The sequence below is a fragment of the Kogia breviceps genome, chromosome 1 (genome assembly GCF_026419965.1).
Source record: "Kogia breviceps isolate mKogBre1 chromosome 1, mKogBre1 haplotype 1, whole genome shotgun sequence".
Lineage (NCBI taxonomy): Eukaryota > Metazoa > Chordata > Mammalia > Artiodactyla > Physeteridae > Kogia > Kogia breviceps.
The window spans coordinates 31818558-31843022 of record NC_081310.1 but is presented as its reverse complement, the minus strand read 5'-3'; the positions used below and the strand labels follow the sequence as shown (position 1 = coordinate 31843022).

General features: G+C 46.2%; 1 pseudogene; it reads right to left on the bottom strand.

The window, feature by feature from the left end:
• Window positions 1–13792: 13792 nt before the first annotated feature.
• On the bottom strand, window positions 13793–23521 carry LOC131751889 (Golgi-associated RAB2 interactor protein 4-like; annotated as a pseudogene).
• Between the last annotated feature and the right edge of the window lie 944 nt (window positions 23522–24465).

The following is a 24465-nucleotide window of genomic DNA, read 5'->3' as shown; positions in this document are numbered from 1 at the left end:
TACCATATGTCTCCATAAAACCACATCTAGAAAATCCATATACAGATCTTCTTTTGCTAGTTGGTAATCCTGAGCTATCCTTTCAAATGCCTGCTAGTGTTTGCCCAAATTTTATATTTCAGAATTCGTCCAGGAATTCTATATTTTAAAAAGTAAACTATAAGTCTGAAATTAACATGATACTCAACAATGAAAAACATAGAACTTGCCCTCTAAGATCAGGAACCAGGCAAGTTTGCCCACTCTTGCCACTTGTATTCAACATAGTACTAGAAGTTCTAGCCAAAGCCATTAGGCAAGAAAAAGAAATAAAAGGCATCCAAGTTGGAAAGGAAGAAGTAAAATTATCTTTGTTGCAGATGACATGATCTTATATGTAGAAAACCCTAAAGATCCACTGCCCCCCAAAAAACCTATTAGAACTAATAAACTAATTCAACAAAGTTGCAGGATACAAAATCAACACATACAAATCAGTTGCATTTCTATAACTAACAATGAACAATCCAAAAAGGAAATTAAGACAACAGTTCCATTTACAATAGCATCAAAAAGAGTGAAATACTTTGGAGTAAGCTTAACCAAGGAGGTGAAAGACCAATACACTAAAAACTACAAAACATTGCTGAAAGAAACTAAAGAAGACACAAATAAATGGAACGGCATTATGTGTCCATGCGTTGAAAGACAATATTGTTAAAATGTTCATACTAACAAAGCAGTTTACAGATTCAATGCAATCCCTTTCAAAATCCCAAAGACATTTTTTTTTTCAGAAATAGAAAAAAAATCCTAAAATTCATATGGAATTTCAAGGGATCCCAAATTGCCAAAATATCTTGAAAAAGAACAAAGTTGGAGGCCTCACACTTCATGGATTCAAAACATATTACAAAGCTACAGTGAGGTACAGGCATAAATACAGACACAAAGACCAGTGGAACAGAAAAGAGAACCCAGAAATAAACCTTTGTGTTTATGGTCAAATGCTCTTAAACAGGATGCCAAGACTACACAATGGGGAAAGGAGAGTCTCTTTTTTTGTGTGTGTGTGTGGTACGCGGGCCTCACTGTTGTGGCCTCTCCTGTTGCGGAGCACAGGCTCCGGATGCGCAGGCTCAGCGGCCATGGCTCATGGGCCCAGCCGCTCCACGGCATGTGGGATCTTCCCAGACCGGAGCATGAACCCGTGTCCCCTGCATCAGCAGGAGGACTCGTCAACCACTGTGCCACCAGGGAAGCCCTACTCAATTTTAAATTTAGCATTGTCCTAAGTAATGATATCCATGAAATCACCAGTTTAGTGGGCTAGTTATTTTCTTCTATACCAGTTAAAATAAATGTATGACTGTGAAGTAAATTTTTTATTCCCTTACAAACTAAGATTTGCATACACACTTTGGGAAATTCCAGTAAAGTCGGGAGGGCCATGCCTGGGCTGGTCTGACTCATACCCAACCAGTCTTGAGCCCTGATCCTGTCCAGATGAGGAAGAGGATGGCCTGGTGTGCTTATAAACCTGCACTTGACTCTACTAGATTAGGAGGAGATGGACAGGCCCCTGATAAGGATTGGGCCAGTAGGGACTGGAGCTCAGCCTCCAGGAGTCCAACAGGTCCCAGAGGGGCAGAGGTACATATGTGGTGGAGCCCCACTGCCTGAGAAGAACTGCATGAGGACCAGTCAGGGCTGAGAACTTAGCTGGAGGTTGGGTTGAGGAGTTACATCCCCAGGGGCTGTAAGCTGATATCCAAGAATGCTTGTTTTGGGATTTGGATACAGACTGTTGATCTACCTGCTCACACAATGTCCAATTGTTCTGGATGTGTTAAGAAAGCTTCTCCTAATACTTGGTAGCAGTTCAGGTTGATGTCAGTCCCTGGGCTGTCCAACAGAGAGGTTTTCCCAGGTTTCTCGGTGGAGACTGGAGCCACCAGAATTGGAGCACCCTGAACTCAAACCAACCAGCCATTCTTGCTCAGGCACCTCTGACCCCAAGGGTCATGTTGAGAGCCCAGTGGCTCTGATCATGATTTCAGCAGTTCAGCCACATAATGGCCTCCACTGTCATGTTTCCCAAATGCCACAGTGCTCTTTTCCCTCCAGGTTTCGCCAATCCACTCTGCTTGTAAAAAGACTCCTGGTCGATGCCAGCATTACTCTGGGACTTTCTCTGTGTTCATTAAAATTCAGGCTCCTTGGTAAGGGCTGATGCATCCCTGTGTGCTTGTCCACAGTGGGCTGGTGAGACACGAGACAATAGGGGTAGGGCTACCACTCTGTCCAACACTCATGTGTCACAGGCTCTTCTGTGGGGGGCAAGGCAGAGGGGCTGGGCAGGAGACAGTAGTGATGTCTGTCATGCTAAGCCAAACTTTACAGTGATCCAGGAGGCAGGTACCATCATCTTCATTTTACAGATAAGGAAACTCAGAGAGATTAAATAACTTGTATAAGGCAGAAAAAGCAGAGCTAGAATTAGATCTCAGGATTTCGGACCTTAAGTTTGGTGCTCTTTGAATTATGCCACTTGAAATCATTTTGAGAAGAAAGGTAACCACTGGCTCAATTTCAATACAATAAGAATTTGGAGGCACCATCTGTGTGCCTAAGGGTGAGTGGCTATAATTCAGGTGATTTGAATCAGGCAAAACCTACTGGTATCAAATCCTTCAGAATGTTCTGCTGTAACTCCCATCCTTTTTTTTTTTTTTTTTTTTAAATCATCCCACAGACTACTTTCCTCATTACTACTGCTACACATACCCACATTAGTTAAGAGTTACTTAGGCTGTGTAACAAAGAGACCCAAAATACATCACTTAAACTTAAGTTTATTTCTCTCTTATATAAAATTCCAGATGAGTAGTCCAGAGGTGAAATACCCCAAAATGGCTGTCTCAGCTCCTACCATCACATTCTGCATCCCTGCCATCAAGAAAGAGGAGAACACATACCTTCCTTTTAAGGGGATGGCCTGGAAGAGTGCACATATCACTTCTACTTGTATCTCACGTTGATCCAAACATAGTTACACGGATGATTATGGCTACAAGGGAAGCTGGGAAATGTAGTTTTCAGCTGAGTTGTCACCTGTGCAGTAAAAACTTCTATTGCTATGAAAAATAGAATAGTTATTGGAGAGATCAGATAGCCACCACCACAATAATTTTAGGAAACTCTTGCATGAATTGATAAGTCATTATGTTTTCTGTAAGAAGTCTGGATTTAGAGTCAGATCACTTAGCTTAGAGCCACAATTTTGCCACTTACGTGTGATCTTTGTTAGTTGTGTAACTTCTCTAAATATCAGTTTTTCCCTCTGTACAATTAGGTAACGATAGTCGGCTTAACTCACTGGTGTGCTGGGAGGTCCAAACAAACTCACATCTTTGAGAGCCTAGGCTGTGAGGTCACATGAAAAGTGAAATGCTACTGCATTAGGACACCCAGATGTAGTTTTCCATTGTTTTTTTTAAAATTGTGAGCACTTGGTGCTGGCTCCCCAGCTTGGTTTTGGATGAAAACCACATATCTGAAATGTCTATTTTGTATTTCCACTCAAAGGGGAATACTTTGGTGTGTCCTATCTGCTTCTCCTGGTTAGCCTGCCCTGCTGTGACCAAGTACGTCTCCCCAGGCGCCTGGGCTCTCATCCTTTTCTGGGGTGAGAGTCGCTGGTAACCCGCCCCACCGGCTCTTTCTGTGCTCTAATCGTGTATAGCTGATGAAAGCCCTGAAACTTACTCCTCGCAAAGTGGATTTGGGTGGAGACCCTGGAACAGAACTGGCAGGAAGGAAACCAGCCAACAGTCCCCAGTGATGCCAATCTGAACGGTTTCTCCCCACCCTGTGTGCAACAAACCACAGAATGCGGTCTTGGCATAATTTGCATCCCTAGTTGAGCTTGTATGTCAGTCTACAGTGTGTGTCAGTTATAGCAGAACCTGTTTTTATCTATTAGCCTCTAAACTCCTTAAGGAAGGAAGGAAGGAAGGAAACCTTTCCTCAGCATCTATCATGTTGCAGGCACATAGACAACTTGCCTGTATTTATTTCTCACCCAACCTCACTGCCAGCAGATATTATGACTTCCTTACTGATAGATGAGGAGTCAGAGGTTGAAAATCTACCTTGCTCAGTACTACACAGCCATCAAGCAGAAGAGGTAGGATTTGAACCCAAGACCTTTGACACCAAGTCTGGCTCTCATTCTACCATAGCATGATTATTTTTATTTTATTTTTCTTTTGTGGTACACGGGCCTCCCACTGTTGTGGTCTCTCCCGTTGAGGAGCCCAGGCTCCGGACGCGCAGGCTCAGCGGCCATGGCTCACGGGCCCAGCCGCTCCGCGGCACGTGGGATCTTCCCCGACCGGGGCACGAACCCGTGTCCCCTGCATCGGCAGGCGGACCCTCAACCACTGCGCCACCAGGGAAGCCCCATGTTTATTTTCATTATAGTTGAGTGTGAAAGGGTAGAAGCCACACGTTCAGTCACTGGATCCTCCCCTGAGTATGATTTCATGCCCATAGTAGGGACTCAAAACAGTTGGAATGAATGGCATTTTCACCATTTTATCTCTGGCAGTACACAGCAAAGTACCTGACATGTGAAATGGGTCATTACAGTATTTTGGGGTATACTTAAGTCATTGGATTGATATTTTTAAAAGAATCATAACTGAGTTGAAGTTTAAAAACACCTTGCAAAGCCCCCATGGGACTAGGGTCTTTACACCGATAAAACAAGCGAGTGAAGTCAAAGAAAGAGGTTTCCTGGACACAGCTGTTCATCCCCAGCTTCCTAGCAGAACCTGAGCAGTAGTTAACCAAGGGTCTACTGTGTCCGGTATCTGAGTCACACTCATAGCCTTGAATCTGTGGCAAAAGCAGATGGCACTTCCAGTAGGCATCTCCCAGAGGAGAGGATTTCCCATGAGGTATGTGTATGGCAACTATCCATCCTGGGTTTCCTGGCATGCTCCAATTTCTTGTCTTTTGTCCGAAAGTCCTTAGAATGGCACGTGTCCTGGCTGGGTAATGAATCCTGCTTTTGAATATGGAAAATATGGTTACAGCAGGCACATGGAAAGTGCCTTTTATTGCTTCCTGCTGGCAGATCAAAAGCAGAGAGGTTGGACCACCCCAGGAGAGCCCGTTTTACCCAGGGAAAGGGAGGGGGCCTCAGGGCTCAGGAGTCTTTTGTTATTCTGTGCAGGTCAGGAAGCCAGGGGGAGGCTACTGATAGAAGAAGCCAACCAGGGCTGGAGCAGGCCTGTGTCCTGAGAACTGGGTCCCAGAAAAGGCAAAGAAAGTGGTAACGGGAAAGAAAAGAAGCAGAGGCAGAAACTGCTTTTTTGTTGCACAAAGGAAGGAGGTGACCCAAGGCTCCTTGTGACACAGGAAGAAGCATATTTGGGGAAGTGAGAGTCTCTCTCTACAGATCCCTTCAGATCAGAGGCCAATTATGGGTGGCCCAGGGCAAGCAAGAGGCTCTTTTGTGGTTCTAGCTCTTTCCACACCCGGATGGGGTCACTTGTGTAAAGGTGCCCCTCATAAGCGTGTTGAAACCAAGCCCAAAGCCTATTTGTTTTCCAGGATCAGTCTATTGAGGCTCGCCTCCCCACTCCTCAGTCCTCCCACCCTTCAGCTGGTCAGGCAGGTCCCTAAGGGTTAATTAAGCCTTGGGCTAGTACTCAGGAGACCTGGATTGAGTCTCATCCTGCTTCCATAATCAGCTCTGAAGCCGGGGGAACAGCACTTTTCCCCTCTGACCTCTGCTCTCTCAAATAAGGAGCAGAGAAGACTGACAGAATTATAGTGCTTACTACAGACAGACTGGTTACTTTGCCCTGAAGGTGATTCAGCTAACTGACTCCACATTTTAAAAGGTTGAAAGTATTCGTATTCCTCAGTGCTGTAAAATCTTTGTGATTCTACACATTTCATGCATTCATGCATTCATTCACTTAAACATGTATTAAGCACCATTATACATCAGCCATGCTAAGCAACAGATAGCAATAACTTCTGCTTACTGAGTCCCTACTATGTGTCACATACCGTTAGATGCTTTACTTTATTTTATTTATTTATTTTGTGGTACGCGGGCCTCTCACCGTTGTGGCCTCTCGCGTTTTGGAGCACAGGCTCCGGACGCGCAGGCTCAGCGGCCATGGCTCACGGGCCCAGCTGCTCCGCGGCATGTGGGATCTTCCCGGACCGGGGCACGAACCCGTGTTCCCTGCATCGGCAGGCGGACTCTCAACCACTGCGCCACCAGGGAAGCCCCAAAGCTGGTGTTTTGATACACTAATTCTGTCACTGCATAGATAAATGAGATACAGTGGGTCCTGATCTCAAGGAGGTTCTAACCAGCAGCGCTGTGGCCAGAAGCAGGCTCTGAAACCCTTGACATTGTTCACTTGGTACATTAGAAGATGTTCCATCCGTTTCAGAAAACCTGGTGAGCCTGGACCACACAGCAAACCCTTTTTCTCTTCATGCCTCCAGCCATGAGTTCCACAGACCTAGTTTTCTACAGGAATTCTGTACCATGAATATTATAAACTGAAGAAATAGCGCCCTCATGTGTCAGGAGTACAGCACACATCTGCACTCAGGAGAAAGGTACATTTAAAAAAATCTTAATCTATGAAAAGAAACACTTGTTTTTGTTTTTGTCTTTTTATTTTTGCTTTTTATGACTTTGAAACATGCTGGGGAAAAATGATGAAAAATCGCTAAACCTGCAGAACTCGACCCAGAGGCAAATTACTAAGTTCAAGGACCAGCAGGAAAGAATGAAGGGGCATGATCTAGAAATACTCCCCTGCTGGGGGATCTGATGTCCTACACTAGCCTGGAAAATCCAGAACTTCTGTTTCAATATGAATATGATCCTATATTCTTTTTTAAAAAATTTAATTTAATTTATTTATTATTTTAGTTTTTGGCTGCATTGGGTCTTTGTTGCTGTGCGCGGGCTTTCTCTAGTTGCGGCAAGGGGGGGCTACTCTTCGTTCTGGTGCGTGAGCTTCTCATTGTGGTGGCTTCTCTTGTGGAGCACGGGCTCTAGGAGCCCAGGCTTCAGTAGTTGTGGCATGCGTGCTCAGTAGTTGCGGCTCACGGGCCCTAGAGTGCAGGCTCAATAGTTGTAGCACACGGGCTTAGTTGCTCCATGGCATGTGGGATCTTCCTGGACCAGGGCTCGAATCCGTGTCCCCTGTATTGGCAGGAGGATTCCTAAGCACTGCGCCACCAGGGAAACCCTGATCCTAGCTTCTTGACGTGTTTCTTTTCTTCCTTTCTGTTTCCCCCTGCCCCCCATTTCTTTTCTGTTTTTCTTACTTTATTACACCTTCATTTGCTTCTCCCCACACCACTCTCCCTACCTGTTCTTAGAAATAGTTATATTTGCTTATAAACAATACCATCTTTATTTCTCTTTTTTATGGGATTTAAAAAATGTACCTCTTCTTTTCTGAGTGTGTACTGGGGATAGGGGAGGGTATGCAAAGAGGGAAGTACCGATATAACCGAGCACTTAGAAGATCTGGATTTGTCTCCATCCATCCATCCCTTCCTGCTCTTTCCATAAAGGATTAGCAGTCCCTTATTAAAACACATACAGTAAAAATGACACAATGTAGAGTTTGAGGGGATATGATGAAGGAACACATATGTAATAATAAAAGGTGAGGAGGAAGACCTGCACAAAGTAACGTGCACCATAGAGTCCTGTACGTTTGCTGAAAGTAGGTCACAAGGTATTTCATTGTGGAATCTCTCAGAAACCAAGGAAAAGAGGAAAAAATAATTAGTGATTGTATATATCATATTCATTAGATGAAAACAGATGAATTGTTCTTTGGAAGTATTGTGCTATCTGGTAGTGAGGCCTGACAAATTCTCCCATGGGTACTCATGAGGAAAGGACTGTGTTACAGTGGGAAACACTCCCAGCAGTAGCCCTACAAGAGCTACAGTAACAAATTTCCTACAGTTGTTTCTTATAACAATGTTCAAAGGAAGGCTGATAGTATAACTCCAGGGTACAGTTCAGTACAAAGAAATCCAAACAAGGGAGGAAAACAATATAATCCAAGTAGGCAATTCTCTGCTACTCTGATACACTTCAAGGGAAAAATTTAGAAGAGCTAAAAAAAGGAGTGGACTGCATGTTCTTAGGAAACCCATCGCAGATACGACTCCTCCTGACTGGGCTTTTGATAAAACTGAACAGAGTGTCAGATTAGAGTGTCTGGTTGTAACCTCCCGAAAGAATCTGTGTTGTTGATAAAAGGAAGATCTTGTGATTTTAATAACTGAAAGGGAAACGAATAAAGTCCTTTAAAGAGCATTTAGGAGTCTTTCCAGACATGTGACTGACTGGTGTCCACTTCATCTCAGCAGAGGGTGAATTTAGGGAGTACCTAGAAGCTGAAGCCAAAATCTCTTTAGTAAACAGTTTGGGATCTACTCCAGCTTATGAAAGAAACAGAGAAGCATAAAAAAATTCACAAATTTCAGTGTGCCTAGCACATACTAAGATATTTGTTTAGAAAGCAGAGTCCTGGGGCCCAGCTCCAAAGATTTTGATTCCGTTGTTCTAGAGTTCTGAAATAGATTCTCTATTTCAGCCCAGCCCACAGGGTAGGTGGGCTAGGGGCCGAAGAATGGTCAAAGGCAAGGAGCCAGGTTGAGAACTGGACCCAGACCTTATCCAGATGTCCTGGCCTGTCCGCCCCTGAATTGTGCTGAGAATATGAGAGAAACAGGTTGTGATTCATGGGCAAAGAGGTCAACTCTGGCCTTGCCTCCAGCTGACAGACCAGAGGAAGCCAGTGGGAGGGGGAGTGGGGTGTAGATGGCACCGACTTAGAGCCAACTGCTACACGGGAAAACTTGTGTAATTTTCTCTGGAAAAATCCTGAGCCCACAGGATGAGCACAGCAGGAGCCACACCACTTTATACCCTTAAGAGATCATTCTAGTATTTCTTTCCTCCTCGGTGTTTCCTAGACAGAAGTCAGACCCCAGACTGCAGGGACATATACTGAGCCCTTTGAGTTACCTGTTGAATAAAGTCTTTCTTGACCTTAACGGGTGGAGGAAGCCCTCCCAAATCCCTTCACAATCTCTTCCCTCTCCACCCTTTTATATCCTCAGCATAGCTGAGGGGTTTCAATGATCATGTGACAAGCTCTCAGCTACTTTTCTGGTACACTTTGCATACAGGCTAGCACTTCATTTGGAATGTGGCATCTACTGTAAGTTGATAGCTGAGTCAAAACTTTAACATTATATCTTGTGGTATGTGAAACAGAAAAAAAAAAAAAAAACTGGGAAAACCCTAAGTGCTTATCAATATTGGTTCAGTACACTGTAGAATACATGCAGTGGTTAAAAAGAACAAGGCCTCTTTTGATGTATGAACATGAGATGGTAACCAAGCTGTATTATGGGGAAAAGCAAGCATCTTGTATTGTCTTAGTTATGTCTAAAAGGAGAGGGAAAGACGTTCACATCTTGTCTTTATGTGCATAGAATATTTCTGAATGTACATACTAGAAACTGGATTGTCCACTACTTCTAAGTAAGGGGCCTTAAAGGTCAGAGTTCAGGGGAAGAGTTAGCTCTTACTGTGTAGGGGGTCTCCGAAGTTTTTTTTTTTTTTTTTTTTTTTTTTACTGTAAGTATAGATTACATTTTCAATTCCCAAAAGATTACAGTCATTTACAATGGTGATTATGAAAATTAATGAAGCAATATGGAAAATTGTATGATGTGATATTAAATGAAAAAAGCAAGATTCAAAGTCATTATGTACGTTCTGATTTCAGTCATGCAAAGGTAAGCAAACGAATGAAGACATGACAGACATGAACAAAATTTAAGAGTAGTTTTGTTATGGTTGCTGAGATTTTCCAAACTTATAAAAATTAACTTTATTGAAGTATATACACAAAAACGCACCCATTTTAAGTATACATTTGGATGAATTTTGACAAATTTATACACCCATGTAATCAAGTTACAGAACATTTCCATCATTCCCCAAAGTTTCTTTTTGCCCCATCCCATTCAGTCCTGACCTGCAATCAGTAATGTCACTAGAAATTAGATTTGGCTTTTTCAGAGTTTCCGATAAATGGAATCATACAGTGTGTACCCTTTTTGTGTCTTGGCCTTTTTGCCTCAGCATAATGTTTGTATCCATCCTCCTCTTCTTCCTCAGTAAATCCTGGGCAATGTACCTAGCTAAAAGATTACACCTCCCTGCATTCCTTGCAACTAGATGTGGTCATATGATAAAATGATGGCCAAAGAAACATAACTAGAAGGGTCATGTGGGACTTCTGGAAGGCTCTGTAAAAGTGAGAGGCAGACCACCCTTTCTCTTGCTGATGGCCTGGAATATGGACTTGATGAATGGGGCTCCAGCAGCCATCTTGGAATATGAAGTGACCCTAAGGATAACCAGGAAAAGAAAATGAGCCTAGGTCTCTGATGACACAGTGGAGCTGCCATACCAGCTTGATTCCCTTCCTTTCAGACTGCTTTTAAATGAGAGTACATATATATCTTGTTTAAGTGCAAATATTTGGGGTTCCTCAATTATTTGTAGTTGAAACTAATGCTACTTACTCCATAAGCCTTCTAGCACTATCTGATGATTTTAAATTATGTATATGTTTGATTAAAAAATAAATTTTAATTAAAAAATAAGCTTTTATATCAAAATCTGGCAAACAGTTCAAGAAAAACATCACAGACCGACATCGCTCATAAACATAGATACAAAAATTCTTGACAAAATTCTGGCCAGTTGAATCCAGCAATATGTAAAAATAATGCACCACGACCACATGGGGTTTCCCAGGAGTGAATGGTCAACTCAGCATCCAAAAAACAATCAGTGTACTTGACCACATTAACAGAATAAAGGATTAAAAATCAAGTAATCAGCTCAATAGATGCAGAAAAAGCATTTGAAAAACACCAATAATCCTTCACGATAAAAATGCCCAGAAAACTAAAACTAGAAGTGAACTTCTTAAACTTGACAAAAGGCAATTCTGAAATAAAACTACAGCTAACAACATACTTTATGGTGAAAGATTGAATGATTTCCCCTGAGAGAGGGAACAATGAAAAGATAACTGCTCTTAACCCATCTATTAAATACTAGGCTGGAGCCTTTAGCTAATGCATAAAGCAAGAAAATGAAATATAAGGCACACAGTTTGGAAAGGAAAAAGTAAAACTTTATTTACAGGCAGCATAATTGTCTACAGAGAAAATTCCAAGAAATCCTTAAAAAAAAAACAAACAAAAAAAACACCTAAACTAGAATTAGTAAGTGAATTTAGCAAGGTGAAAGGATACATGATCAACACACAAAAACCAATAAACCAGAACAAACAACTGGAAAATTACAATCTTACAAATCCCATTGACAATAATATCAGAAATAATAATAATAAATAAATAATATCAGAAAGCATCAACTATTTAGGGATAAATTTAATGGAAGATGTGCAAGATATCTACAGTGAATTTTTATAAATTTTTATAAATTTATAAAATTTTTAAATTTTTAAATTTTTAAAATTTAAAATTTATAAATTTTTAAAATTTTAAAAAATTAAATTTTTTTAATTTATAAAAATTTTTATAATACATTGTACATATAATGCACATATATGTACATATAATGTACATTATATGTACATATAATGTACATATACATATATACATATAATACATTTTTATAATACATAAGCCGAGAGAAATTTAAAATGTTTAAATAAAAGACTAGATAGTATCATCTGCATGAATTAGAAGGATTAAGATTATCAAATGTCAATTCTCCCCAAATTGATCTATAAATTTAAGGCAACCTTATTTGAAGACAACTGTGGTTTCTAGACAATGACAAGATAATTCTAAATTTATATGAAATTTTAAAAATAATATAGTAAATCTAAAATTGAATAAAATAAGATCAATGCTGTAACAGAGACACATATGAGATTCTACAACAGCACAGAGGAAGGAAGAATAGCTCCGATTAGGTAACTCAGGGGAGGCTCCTCAAAGGAGGTACCATTTGAACGGGCAGTTGAAAGATGACTGAGGACTTCCTAGGTGGGCATTGATTTACTTAGGCTTTGCTAATCATAAAAAACTACAACCCATCTCACTCAGTCAGGTAAGGGGGTTGCACGTGGAACTGTCCAGGAGAGAAGTCTCACAGAAATCTCTGGTGAGGACTTCCCTGGTGCCATAGTGATTAAGAACCCACCTGCCAATGCAGGGGACATGGCGTTCGATCCCTGGTCGGGGAAGATCCCACACGCCGTGGAGCAACTCAGCCCGCGCACCACACCTACTGAGCCTGCGCTCTAGAGCCCATGAGCCACAACTACTGAGCCCACGCGCCACAACTACTGAAGCCCGCCCACCTTAGAACCCGCGTGCTGCAACTACTGAAGCATGCACACCTAGAGCCCGTGCTCTGCCACTAGAGAAGCCACCGCAATGAGAAGCCTGCACACCACAACGAAGGGTAGCCCCCGCTCGCCGCAACTACAGAAAGCTTTCGTGCACCAACAAAGACCCAACGCAGCCAAAAAAAAAAAAAAAAAACAAGAAAAGAAATCTTTGGTGAGACCTCACGGTTTCTGGGCTTGGAGGGCAGTTCTGGATCTGAGGTTCCTTTCCTGATCTTAGCAGCCAGAACCCCTAAATAGTTAATGTAGTCTTCTGTCTGTCTCTATCTTTCCTTGCCTCTTCCTACCAATTTTTAATGTTATTATTAAAAATCACCATCGTCGATTCCTATAGGCCCATCCTGCCAGGGACTGAGGTGGGTACCAGAATAAAAATGTCTTCAACTGGGAAAATTTTGTGAGGGTCCTTTTTCTTTTCCTCCCCCAGATTCAGCTACTGGATGAAATCTATAGGAATGTAAGATGATGGGATAAATTTGAACCATTTAAGCTCATGGTTTAATTGTATCGAATAACGTAGAGCTGGCAGTTGCGATCCTTAGTCTGTCCTTTCATAAAATCTCAGTAAACGTCGACGATGGTGATTTTTAATAATAACATTAAAAATTGGTAGGAAGAGGCAAGGAAAGATAGAGACAGACAGAAGACTACATTAACTATTTAGGGGTTCTGGCTGCTAAGATCAGGAAAGGAACCTCAGATCCAGAACTGCCCTCCAAGCCCAGAAACCGTGAGGTCTCACCAAAGATTTCTTTTCTTGTTTTTTTTTTTGGCTGCGTTGGGTCTTTGTTGGTGCACGAAGGCTTTCTGTAGTTGCGGCGAGCGGGGGCTACCCTTCGTTGTGGTGTGCAGGCTTCTCATTGCGGTGGCTTCTCTTGTGGCAGAGCACGGGCTCTAGGTGTGCATGCTTCAGTAGTTGCAGCACGCGGGTTCTAGGGTGGGCGGGCTTCAGTAGTTGTGGCGCGTGGGCTCAGTAGTTGTGGCTCATGGGCTCTAGAGCACAGGCTCAGTAGGTGTGGTGCACGGGCTGAGTTCCTCCACGGCGTGTGGGTGTGGGATCTTCCCCGACCAGGGATCTCACCCCATGTCCCCTGCATTGGCAGGTGGGTTCTTAATCACTATGGCACCAGGGAAGTCCTCACCAAAGATTTCTGTGAGACTTCTCTCCTGGACAGTTCCACGTGCAACCCCCTTACCTGACTGAGTGAGATGGGTTGTAGTTTTTTATGATCAGCAAAGCCTAAGTAAATCAATGCCCACCTGGGAAGTCCTCAGTCATCTTTCAACTCCCCGTTCAAATGGTACCTCCCACCCTGAGCAAGTCCTTTAAATGCTCTGAACTTCCGTTTGCTTATCTGCAAAATGGAAAGATGTGAGAATCGGAAGGGGGCACACACATTCGAGAACTTTATAAACGGCTAAGGGCTATGCACAAGGTTTTAACACTTTTTCTTCCTGTAGACCAGTTTTACCTGCACTTGCTTGTGTGCAAATCATAAGATCAAAGGAATGTGATGTGATCTTTTTGTAATTTCTCCACCTTGGGTCCAAGGAAAAGCTGGTGGAGAGTAAACCATTAATTGTGTCTCCCTGCAGCCCCTAGTCTTCTCGGAAGCTCTGGGTTAATCCTGGGGTCAGGAACCTTGTCTGGCCAGGGGCAACAGTGCCTATGTGTAGGTCTCGGGCTGTCTCGCTTTCTCATCGGTGCTCCCCACCAAGTGCCCTCCATTCCCTCCACCCACAGAAGGGACCTCTCCCCACCCTCCCGTGATGAGGTCTGTGGAAGTCACAAACTGAAGGTCCAATCAACAAGGATGCTCTGACCTAACAAATAATCTCCGTCATGTGAGGGTTAAGGATTTCGTTTTGGATCCCCAAGAAGAAAAAAGTTGCTGAAGATTTGGTATGGAGAAGCCCTTCTGAGTAGGGCATTCAAAAGTTTAATTAGTGGCTGCAGGAGGACTGGACGCTGGATGTTCCAGGAGTGAACGCTGGAATTCCAGGTGGGAGCCTGTTTATGGCTGCAGCGCGGGTCATGCCAGAGGCTAGAGGTAGAAGCCAGGGAGCCAGACACAGCTCAGCGGTGGTCTGGATGCTCTCGAGAGAAGGCCAGCTAAGAGCTGTGAGCTCACTGAAGTCCGAAAACCGGCTCCCAGCCCCCAGCCCTCCCTCCGCTCAGTCTAGTAAAATTGATGCTCATCTCTGTAGTTTTGGAACATGATGGTAAGAATGCTGGTGCCTCGGGTTCTTGTGCCGGTCCTATCTCAGGCTTGTTTGCTTGCCTCCTTCCCGTGCCCCGGACAGGGCTTTGCGTAAAGAAGTGGGCTGGTGGGTGACTGTTCTGCAAAGATCCCATGTGCGACTGGAGCAGGTTACCCTTTTCTGAGCCTCAGTGTTCTCATCTGTAAAGTAGGCATATTGTTCCTTCTTTTCCTAATAACCAAACCAGCATTCTTGTACTTTACCTTAAATAAATGTAATTTAAAGATGCCAAGCCTTTCTGACATCACTTTTGTGCATAAAGAAAAGTGAAAAAAAGAGAAAGGCATTGGCAATAACTTCCATCACAAGTGCCGCGTTGATTGTAGGACCATGCTGATTTCAGAGTTAGTAAAATGTGAAAAATACACCACCTGTGTACCTACCATCTTGCCTAAGAGACGGAGCGATTCCCAGCAGCACTAACAGCCTTGTGTCAACCACCTTGACCTAGCCTTTCCACTCTAGAGGAAACTGTCCCAAATTTTGTGTTTACTCTTCCCTCATTTTTAGCTACAGTTGTTTTTAAAACATGTACCCTATGCAGTACATTGTTTGAGCTTGTTTCAGAATGGTTCCGTGAGTGGAATTGTATCCCATTCTTTTGATGTTTTTAAAAAGCATGAAAAGTTGATCTATGCTAATGTGTGTAGCTCATTTATTTTTCACTATTGAATATTGCACTCACTTCATATTCTGCTGTATTAATTCTGTTGATGGAAATTTGGGCTGTTTCCTGTGTTTTGCTGTTAAGTTATTTTTGCTATACACATTCTCATAGTTGTTTCTTAGAACATGTGTGTTTCTCCAGGGTATATACCTGGGAAGGGAACGGCTAAGTCTAGGTGAGAGTGCTTGCTGTTCTGATTGCTAGTCAATACTGCTGCCCTTATTTCTTTCTGTCCACTGAATAGCCCGAGGGGACATGAGTCCTGTTGTTGCTTTGTTTACAGGCCTTCAGAGGGAATAAGCGTTTATAAAAAAAAAATACGGGCATAGTGAAGGAGAGCTTCCCAGGCCATAGTCTGACTTTCCACCATGGCTGTGGGGGGCAAAGCCAGAAAGGAGTGGAGGCCAGATGGAGCACCGCTGTTGGCGCTGAGCATGTGTGTGAGGTGGGGCTGCGCTTGACTGGACACTGGGTCTCAGACTGTGGTGCAGCTGACCTCCCAGAATCCACTGTGAGGCTCCGTCTGGGCTTCGGGACCTAGAAAGTCAGACAGAACACGGCATGCATTCTCAGATTTTTGTTTCAATTTCCGTAGGAAGCTGCAATGGGCTCTCCAGGGGTATGTCCCCGAGCCCTGGTTCCCTTTGCAGCTCCCAGCTCTAGGTCCTTCAACGGTCGCTGGCTCCATGGTCTCAGATGTCACACCACCAGTGATTTCCAGGCCCTGGCCACTCTCTGCTGTCTCTATGATGGCCTCCATTCGGGTCCCCTCCACTGCCTTTGCCGGGATGCTCACATATTCATCGCGTGATGAGGCCACTGTCTTTGTGGTAAGCTTGGCTCTGACATTCCTGAAGAAAGAGCCGATCCTGCTGAGTCTCTTGGTGATGGAACCTGAACTTGCTGTAGGTAAGCTCCTGCCCGATTTGTGCGAGGTCCTGGACTCGTTGGTGATGGGAGCACGGCTGATGCCTTCGTGAGCAGTGCCCTGCTTGTTGTCCCCCGGGCTGCCGTGGCCTTTCTCCTTTTGGTCGTCTCTAGTGGCTCTCCGGCTGCCTGAGCACGGGCCGGCTGCTTTTTGGATGGTCTTGTTCCCCGCAGTGCCCCCAGTGGCTGTGTTGGTTTTACTGGCTCCTGGACAGTTGCTGGCTGTGGCTGCTGTGGCCGTGCTCTGCTCTTTGGGGCAGGAGACTTGACCTCTGCCACGCTCAAAGCACCCGCTGCGGTGCCGCCTGCCACCCCTGCTGTCTCCGCCTTTGTCGTTGCCCACGATGCTGACTCTTTGTCAAGCTCTGTAGGTTTTGCTTTTGCAGTGGCCACATCGGACATGGTATCGGGCTTGTGGGAGTCCAGTTGGATCCCCTCCCCGCCAGCAAAAGCTGCAGACCTGGCCGCGGCCACCTCAGAGGGCGTGTGGAGGCTCCTGATGCTCGCCTGGTCCTGATCCCACTTTCCTTGGAAATCCTCCACTGCCGGGCTCCTCCCGTCCTCCTCCTCCTCCTCGAACAGAGTCATGCAGATCATGTCCCCGGCTGGAATGGCGTAGGTGCGGCTGTGACCGTCCACTGGTGGTCGCAGGAGGTAAATCAGCTCTTCCCAGTAGGTGAAGAGGTCTTCCTGCGCGTCCAGAGGGGGGCACAGCTGCAGGTAGCAGGAGCGGCCAGTGGCAAACTTCACACGCAGCTGTTGTTTGTCACGATCGTGCGTGGAGATCCTCACAAACTTCAAGGGAAGGAGCCTGGTGAGCTCTAAGGTCTTGGCATCCTTGTGGCTCTTCCCCTTGGTGGGCTGGCTGTGCTCAGCGTGCCCTTCACAGCCGGTGGACCGTCGGGCCAGCAGCATGATGTCTGGGAGTGGGAGGACGGGGCTGGTGGATGCGATGCCCACGGTCACCGTGCACAGTTGTGCACGTCAATCACGTCTCTCCTCTTCGTGATCTGGATGAAGTCGCTCTCGAATATCAGCGCGTACTTGAACACGTTGTATTCGCCGTTGTGCAGTTGCTGCTGCAGCTCCCCCATGGTGGTTTTGAACAGGCCCAGCCCGGTGCTGCTCTGGGCCGTGTGATACGGGAGCAGAGAGTCCCCCACTCATGGCTGTCTTTGATCACTGCCAGGCAGCGTGGTTAAGGCGGGCCCCTGGCTCTTCCCTCCCTCGGCCTAATGGGCCGAAGAGCAGAGCGAGCTGCGGTGCTCCTGCGTCACGCAGGCGGCCCTACGGCAGGTCTTCCAAGCCCAGCCCACAGGCCCCCACCTTTGCCTCAGGGTCTCCCAGAGGCAGGGGTGTGGGTAGGGGCACCGATGGTCACGGCGGGGACTCTGTAGGGCGCCTGGACCCCAGGCGGAATCTCTTCAAGTGTGTAGAGAGGTATGGTAGGCTCCCCCTCGGCCTCACCTCACTTCTGCTTCAGGGTTTTTATCTCCCCAAGCGGCTGTGAACGTCGGTCCTAGTGAGAGAAGTAACCACTTTCTCGGCCTAAGGCCATGGCACAGCCTATTTATCCTCTGATGCCCTTTGTGACCTATCACTGTCACATAGCCCTTTGCCTCATCCCCCAGCTGCCCCCCCCTAAAGTGGGACCCAGGTGGGTAGGCTTTCTGCTTGTATTTTCTTTTTACTTGTATTTCCCCCAGCACCTAGTTCAGCACCTGAATGCATAAGTGCTCAATAAATACTTGTCCAGTGAATGGGAAAAAACAGAGGGAGTGATGTGTGCAAAGGGCCTACTGCGTGATATTAATAAAGATTTGTGGAAGGAAGCAAAGGAAGGAAGGAGGGAGGAAGGAAGGAAATGATTTGGTTTGGTTGATAGAACCTGGCCTTTGAGCAGGAAAACCGAGGTCCAAATGCCCTTCCCTCTGAGCCTCGGTGTTCCCATCCATAAAATGGGGTGGGTGAAGAGGCCACTGTGAAAGCCTCTTTCCCACTGGATGTTTTGCTCTGTTCTGTTCTAGCTGCTCACACCAAAATTCTGAGTCACTGTGTTCAGCCTGCAGGCTTGGGAACAAACTTCTTCCTTTCTAGCTGGTCTCACTTTCCATCAGGGAAGGTCTCTAGACTGGTGGCTGGTCTTTGGTCTGTGGCCCCAAAGCCATTTAGTGCAGGACCCAAAAATGACCACAGGCCAAGGCAGGGGGTGTGAGTGAGTGGCCAGGTGTAAGCTGGGGGATATAAAAGGGAGTGGTGGCGACTGCAGCTCACATGCCCTGTTCAATGGGGAAGCTGCTACCCAGATCCACCCTCCTGTTGCCATGCAGGGATGTGGCCCAGTACTGCCATTCTACTTTGAGAGAGGCCCAAATTCCACATTTTCCTGTGACATCTCCAACATTTTAAATGTTGGTGACTTATCAAAAAACAAAACAAAGAAAAAAACCTTAAACAACAAGACACCATGCTGGCCAAACACACCTGTGACCCTGACTTGGCCAGCAGACAGATTGGTCTGTGACCTCTTAAGATGACATCTTCTCCCTTCCCCCAAAGGTTGCAAAATAGTTTAGAAATAAAACCAAAGTTCTCTTGGTGTGTAATCAGTCAGCTTAGAAAATGCCTGAACCAGATCTCTGTACAACCCTGCCATCCTCCTCTCTTTCCGTCAGTGGTTCACGGATTCTCAAACTGTTCTGGAGAATGTCTCTATGTGCTAGCTCTAACACTGGGTGACTATCATTCCCAGGCTGGCAGGGGAGGCCAGAGCTGGGAGAGGGTGGACAAGACCTCCAGGGTCCTTTTGAATTAATTCTGCCACTCAAAAGTCACTTAAGCTGTACTTAAACTCACAGTACAGCAAGATATGCCCGGGGTGAGAGCGAGAGCTGCTGTTTTGATTTGCTCATATTACTTACCCCTTTTGCAAAACATACTCCCTTCCTTTGGGGAGCAGCTCTTCCCCTCCCTGTGTGGCTCTGAAGGGACCACCAATTATGGGGCCTGCTCTCCAGCCATGGGATTGGCCCCTGAGAGGCACAGGATTCAAGCCAGCTAATAAAAGGCCTTCCTTGGGATTTTCTATGTGGATGGTAGTAGGGGTTGCTGAGTTGGCATGATACAGGACAGGCGTTATAGAGAGACCAGTGCCCAGACAACAGCTGAGCTGAGAGATGGAGGGAAAGAATTTGGACATCATTCAAGTCCTGGATCCAGCCACACCTGAGGCCAGACCTACCTTCTCAGCTATGTGAGCCAGCAGACTCTGTCTCTCTCTGGCTCCTTCTAATTTGTGGGATTTAGCCACCTATAACAATCACCACAAAATAATAGAGTATGCAGGGGAACCCTGTAACTTTCCACAGAGCTACTTTTGTCTGTGCCCTGAAATACCTGGCTCCAGGGAGGTCAAGCGACTTGTCCAAGGTCACCAACTACTCGATGGCAGGGCTATGTTTAACCTGGGTTTAATTAATCCTATTAGAGAGCTTATTTCTCTAGACCGAAGTTTCACAAACCAGGTTCCTCGGGCTCTGAGCACTTCACAGAAGTTTCCAGAGATGCCAGAGAGGGCAAGAGTGAGGCAAGTGGGCAGGACTAGAAAGAGATTGAAATCCTCTGGATAACTGATATTGCTGGAAATTTTACCATTTTTAAGAAATTCGCTAAGTTCTTTTCTATAAATCTTTTTTTTTTTTTTTCATCTCACACAAGCTATGAGGAGCTAGGGCTAATGGCATCCCCCTTGAACAGATAAGAAAACTAAAAGCCAGGACACTAATCACTCAGGTTAAGTAATAAGTGAGTAGTTGCCTGCATGTTATGGACCATACCTACCTCTCCACCCCCAGTCTTAAAATAGTCCTTCTGTTCCCTGCCTCCATCCCACCATCCGAGCTTCCTTCTGGGAGCCTGGAGAGGTTCCCCCTCTGTCAATATCCTTTTGGAACCTGCAAAGCATCTGGGAGGAAAAGCATCTTGAGCCCGACCTGCTAATGCTTAGTGAGGTCAGCTGACAGGGAGGGGACTGTGGCGGTGGAGCCTGGAGTAGGGGCGTGGTTGTATTTGGGGTCGAGTGATTTGCTGACCGAGCTTTGGGCTGAGCTCCCATCTTCCACACACTCACCGCTGGGCTGCACTGCGGTTCCTTGTCCATTCCTTTTCAAGCTGGGAAACAAGTTCTTCTGAGGAGTTTTCTCTCCCAAGCGACCAGAGGTCTTTTGGTCCCAGCGGCTTCCATCCAGTAGCCCCTCCAAACTAACCTGTAAAAGAGGATCACCAGAGCAAGCTCCTCCTGTGTCCATCCCTGAAGGGTCTTGGCTTGGTAGCTGTGTGACCCTAGTAAGTCACTTCACCTCTCTGCACCTCTGCTGGCCCCTCGGTACAAGGAAAGCAATTTACCTAACTGCACTAACACTGGAGGGCACTTCTTGGTCTACAAAGAATATCTCATTTAATTCTCATGTGAGCCTATACAGTAGATTACTATTGATCCATTTTACAGAAAAGAAAGAAAACAGAGGCTCAGAGAGATTAAGTGACTTAACCAAAGGGTGACATGTGACAGGGGAAATAAACCTCCCTAGGAGTCAGAAGTCCAGAGTTGAAAACTATTACTGTGGAGGACACCTGAACTCCTCCCTCAGCTTTAAATGTACCCATTCTCCTCCTCAGTCACTGCGCCAGCCACCTGGCCTCGGGACCTTTGCACATGCACGTCACTCTGCTTAAAACTTTTTCCCTGCCACTTCTTACTTGTCCTTCACCTCTAGCCTAGATGTGATTTCCTTAAAAGCCCACTTGATGACCCCCCCACACCCAAGTCCAGGTAGATTCTCCCATTGCAAGATCCTCTTGTTTCCTGAGCTTTTTCTTTATAATGCTTGCTGCAATTATCATTATTTAATTTTTCAGTCTGATTGTTTATTTAGTCTTTCTCCTCCACTGGACAGTAAGCTCCATAGGGGCAAAGAAAGTACTTGCCTTGATTCTCCCTCTTCTGTATCCTCACATCCTGGCTCGGGGCACAGGATTTGTCAAATAAAAATCACTACTTTTCGGCCCTGTGACCTTGGGCAAGTCACTGCCCAGCAATGGACCTCAATTTTCTCACCTTAAAATAATAGTGTTTCCCAGTGCTTGGGACTGGTATATGAGATGACTGTAGTTGGTGCATTGTTGGAAGAGGTCACCGAGAGGATGTGACCACTTGTGGACCTGTGACCTGGACCCAGGCAATCTGAGGCTCCTCCCGCCCCTGTCCTTGGAATGTACATTCCACCCACTGTTCTCACACTAGGAGCTACTTCAAGGATGCAGCAGTTAAGTGTTATACCATCTGGACGGTGTATATGTGTCTGAACCCTGTTAAGGCCTCTCTGTAAACTGTTGAGATTCTGGTGGGCAAGTGCAGAGATCTACTCATATTGCGCAGCACTCAAGACAAGCCTCATATGTAAGTTCTCTTGCGTGTTAACCCTGCCTCCTACCAGTCTGGAGTGGCTGCCTCTTTCTTCCGTCTCTCCAAGCCTACTGTCTATTGGGGCCAGTTTTCAAACCAACACGCACGCACAAGAAATTAACGACTGCAGACTTCCACAGCAGGAGTGTTCTTATCTTTTTAGGTCTCTTTCTTCTCCTGACACCAAGGAGAAGGTCTTGTTTGGAGCTGGTCTTGAGCTCCTCTTTGAGACTTTCCAGTTCCCTTTTCTAATGCAGAGCAAACTCAGGCAAGCAACAGTTTGGATCCAGAAATTATTCACAGTACTTGGTTTTCACTAAAATTATTTCTGGTGTTCTACATGGCAAGGGATTCTAGATTTTTCTGATTTTGGTAGCGATAGAAAGTTTCCTTTTTTTTTTTTTTTTTTTTTTTTTTTTTGCGGTACGCGGGCCTCTCAGTGTTGTGGGGAAATAAACGCCTTGCCTTAACGATGGTGGGGGAGAGAGTGAGTTTGGGGTGCGAGGTCTAGGAGGGGCAGGACAGTCAGGAAAGGAGTCTTCGAAGAAAGCAGGCCTTCACGGGGTCATTGAGAAGGTTGGGTTTGGTGGGTAGATGGAAACTGAGCTGTCACACACATCCATGGCTCCACCTGGGCAAGGAAGAGGCTCTGAGGAGGAAATCTGAGTGTGTGAGGGGTATGTGAGGGCAGAGAGACAACTTCAGCTGGGTTCCTAAGTCACAGAGGAATCCAGGTAGCAGAAGGAGGGTGGGCTCCCCTTCTCCCCTCTCTCACTCCTCTTTGGCTGTGCAGGGTCGCCTCAGGCCTGGTGATGTGAGCACGGGGATCAATCCCTCCTCCCATGGAGCTCCTGGTAAGAGACTTTGTGATGGTCCCTCAGGAGGCTACTTAGGGCCTGATAAGCGGCGGGCCGGGGGGCGGGGTTTAAAGATGATTAAAGTTGCATAGTGATTAGATTTGAATATTCTAGTCAGGAGTTTTATTGATAAGAGAATGTTTCTTTTTAGATGATGTGACCACCACCACTGTTGAGTTTCTCCGCCAAGGTTGAGTGTGCACCGCGAGGAAAGATATTAAATATCTGAAGCGTCTAAATTGTAGTGGATGTAGCAAAGGACATCTGACGTGCCCTAAGCTGACGGTCCCCACCCCCGTGGGCCCCCAAGAAGAGGGGACCTCGTCTGTCCCTAAGTGTAAGCATGAATCGAACCCTGAAGCCTCCCGCAAAGAGGTCACTTAGCACCAATTAAAATCCAGGCCAGGGCTTCCCTGGTGGCGCAGTGGTTGAGAGTCCGCCTGCCGATGCAGGGGACACGGGTTCGTGCCCCGGTCCGGGAAGATCCCACATGCTGCGGGGCAGCTGGGCCCGTGAGCCATGGCCGCTGAGCCTGTGCGTCCGGAGCCTGTGCTCCGCAACGGGAGAGGCCACAATGGTGGAAGGCCCGCGTACCACCAAAAAAAAAAAAAAAAAGAAAAAAATCCAGGCCATTACCTCAGCAGACTCCGTGGCTTCATCCTCTCCAGAAGAAGGAACAGCCGGCACAGGAGTCTCAAGGCTGACTAGACTGGCACCAGGACCCAATTTCACTTCAACGAACATCGCAGGAGGCCGGCGCCGACTGGACCAACCGCCCACGCACACGGTTTGCGCCGTTGTGGGCAGCGGTGACTGTGCGCATGCGCGAGTGTACGCGCGTGCGCAGGTGCGAGTGTGCGCGTGCGCCAGTGTGCGCACGCGCATCACTGGCTGTCCGCCCTCTTTTTTCTTTTCTTTTTTTCTTTTTGCGGTACGCGGGCCTCTCACTGTTGTGGCCTCTCCCGTTGCGGAGCACAGGCTCCGGACGCGCAGGCTCAGCGGCCATGGCTCACGGGCCCAGCCGCTCCGCGGCATGTGGGATCTTCCCGGACCGGGGCACGAACCCCTGTCCCCTGCATCGGCGGGCAGACTCTCAACCACTGTGCCACCAGGGAAGGCCCTGTCCGCACTCTTGCCCCATCCTTTCCTCCATCCCAGACCCAGGTCCCTGCATTTAGGGCTGATGAAACAGGGCTGTGTAAACTTGTATTCAGCTCATTTTAATTGAAGGTCCTACAGATGACCAGAAATTTTGCCTCAATTCAATAGAACTTGTAAAATGCAAGACCACCTGCTTCTCTCCTCCTAACCAACTCAACCCATCGCCAAGTCACTGGAGATGTAACCTGGGCCCCTCTGGAGCCTCTGCTCCTATCAATGTCTTACCTGGGTGGGGTGGGGGAGGGCAGTGGTGGGGGTGGGGGCACGGGGCTGCAGAAAAGACCCAAGGGAGAAGCAGCTGCAGTTAAGGCCCTGAGATCAAACTCCTCCCCAGCCCAGCCTCCTCAGAGACGATGTTCCTTCTAATGTTTGTTGTTTGTTTTAACCATATTCTAATTCCTTGAAGTTGCGAACGGCTAACCACACTGCCAACTTGGCTGACATAAACAGATATTAGTGTTGTTAATAAATTGAACTTACCCAACAGTTGATAAGACTTGCAAATGATATGGAGCATATAGTCATTACTTTGTTTCCTGGTAATTAATCATGGTGGAAATAAATAAGGCCAACCACTGCTTCCCAAGGACTGCATCTCCCAAGCCA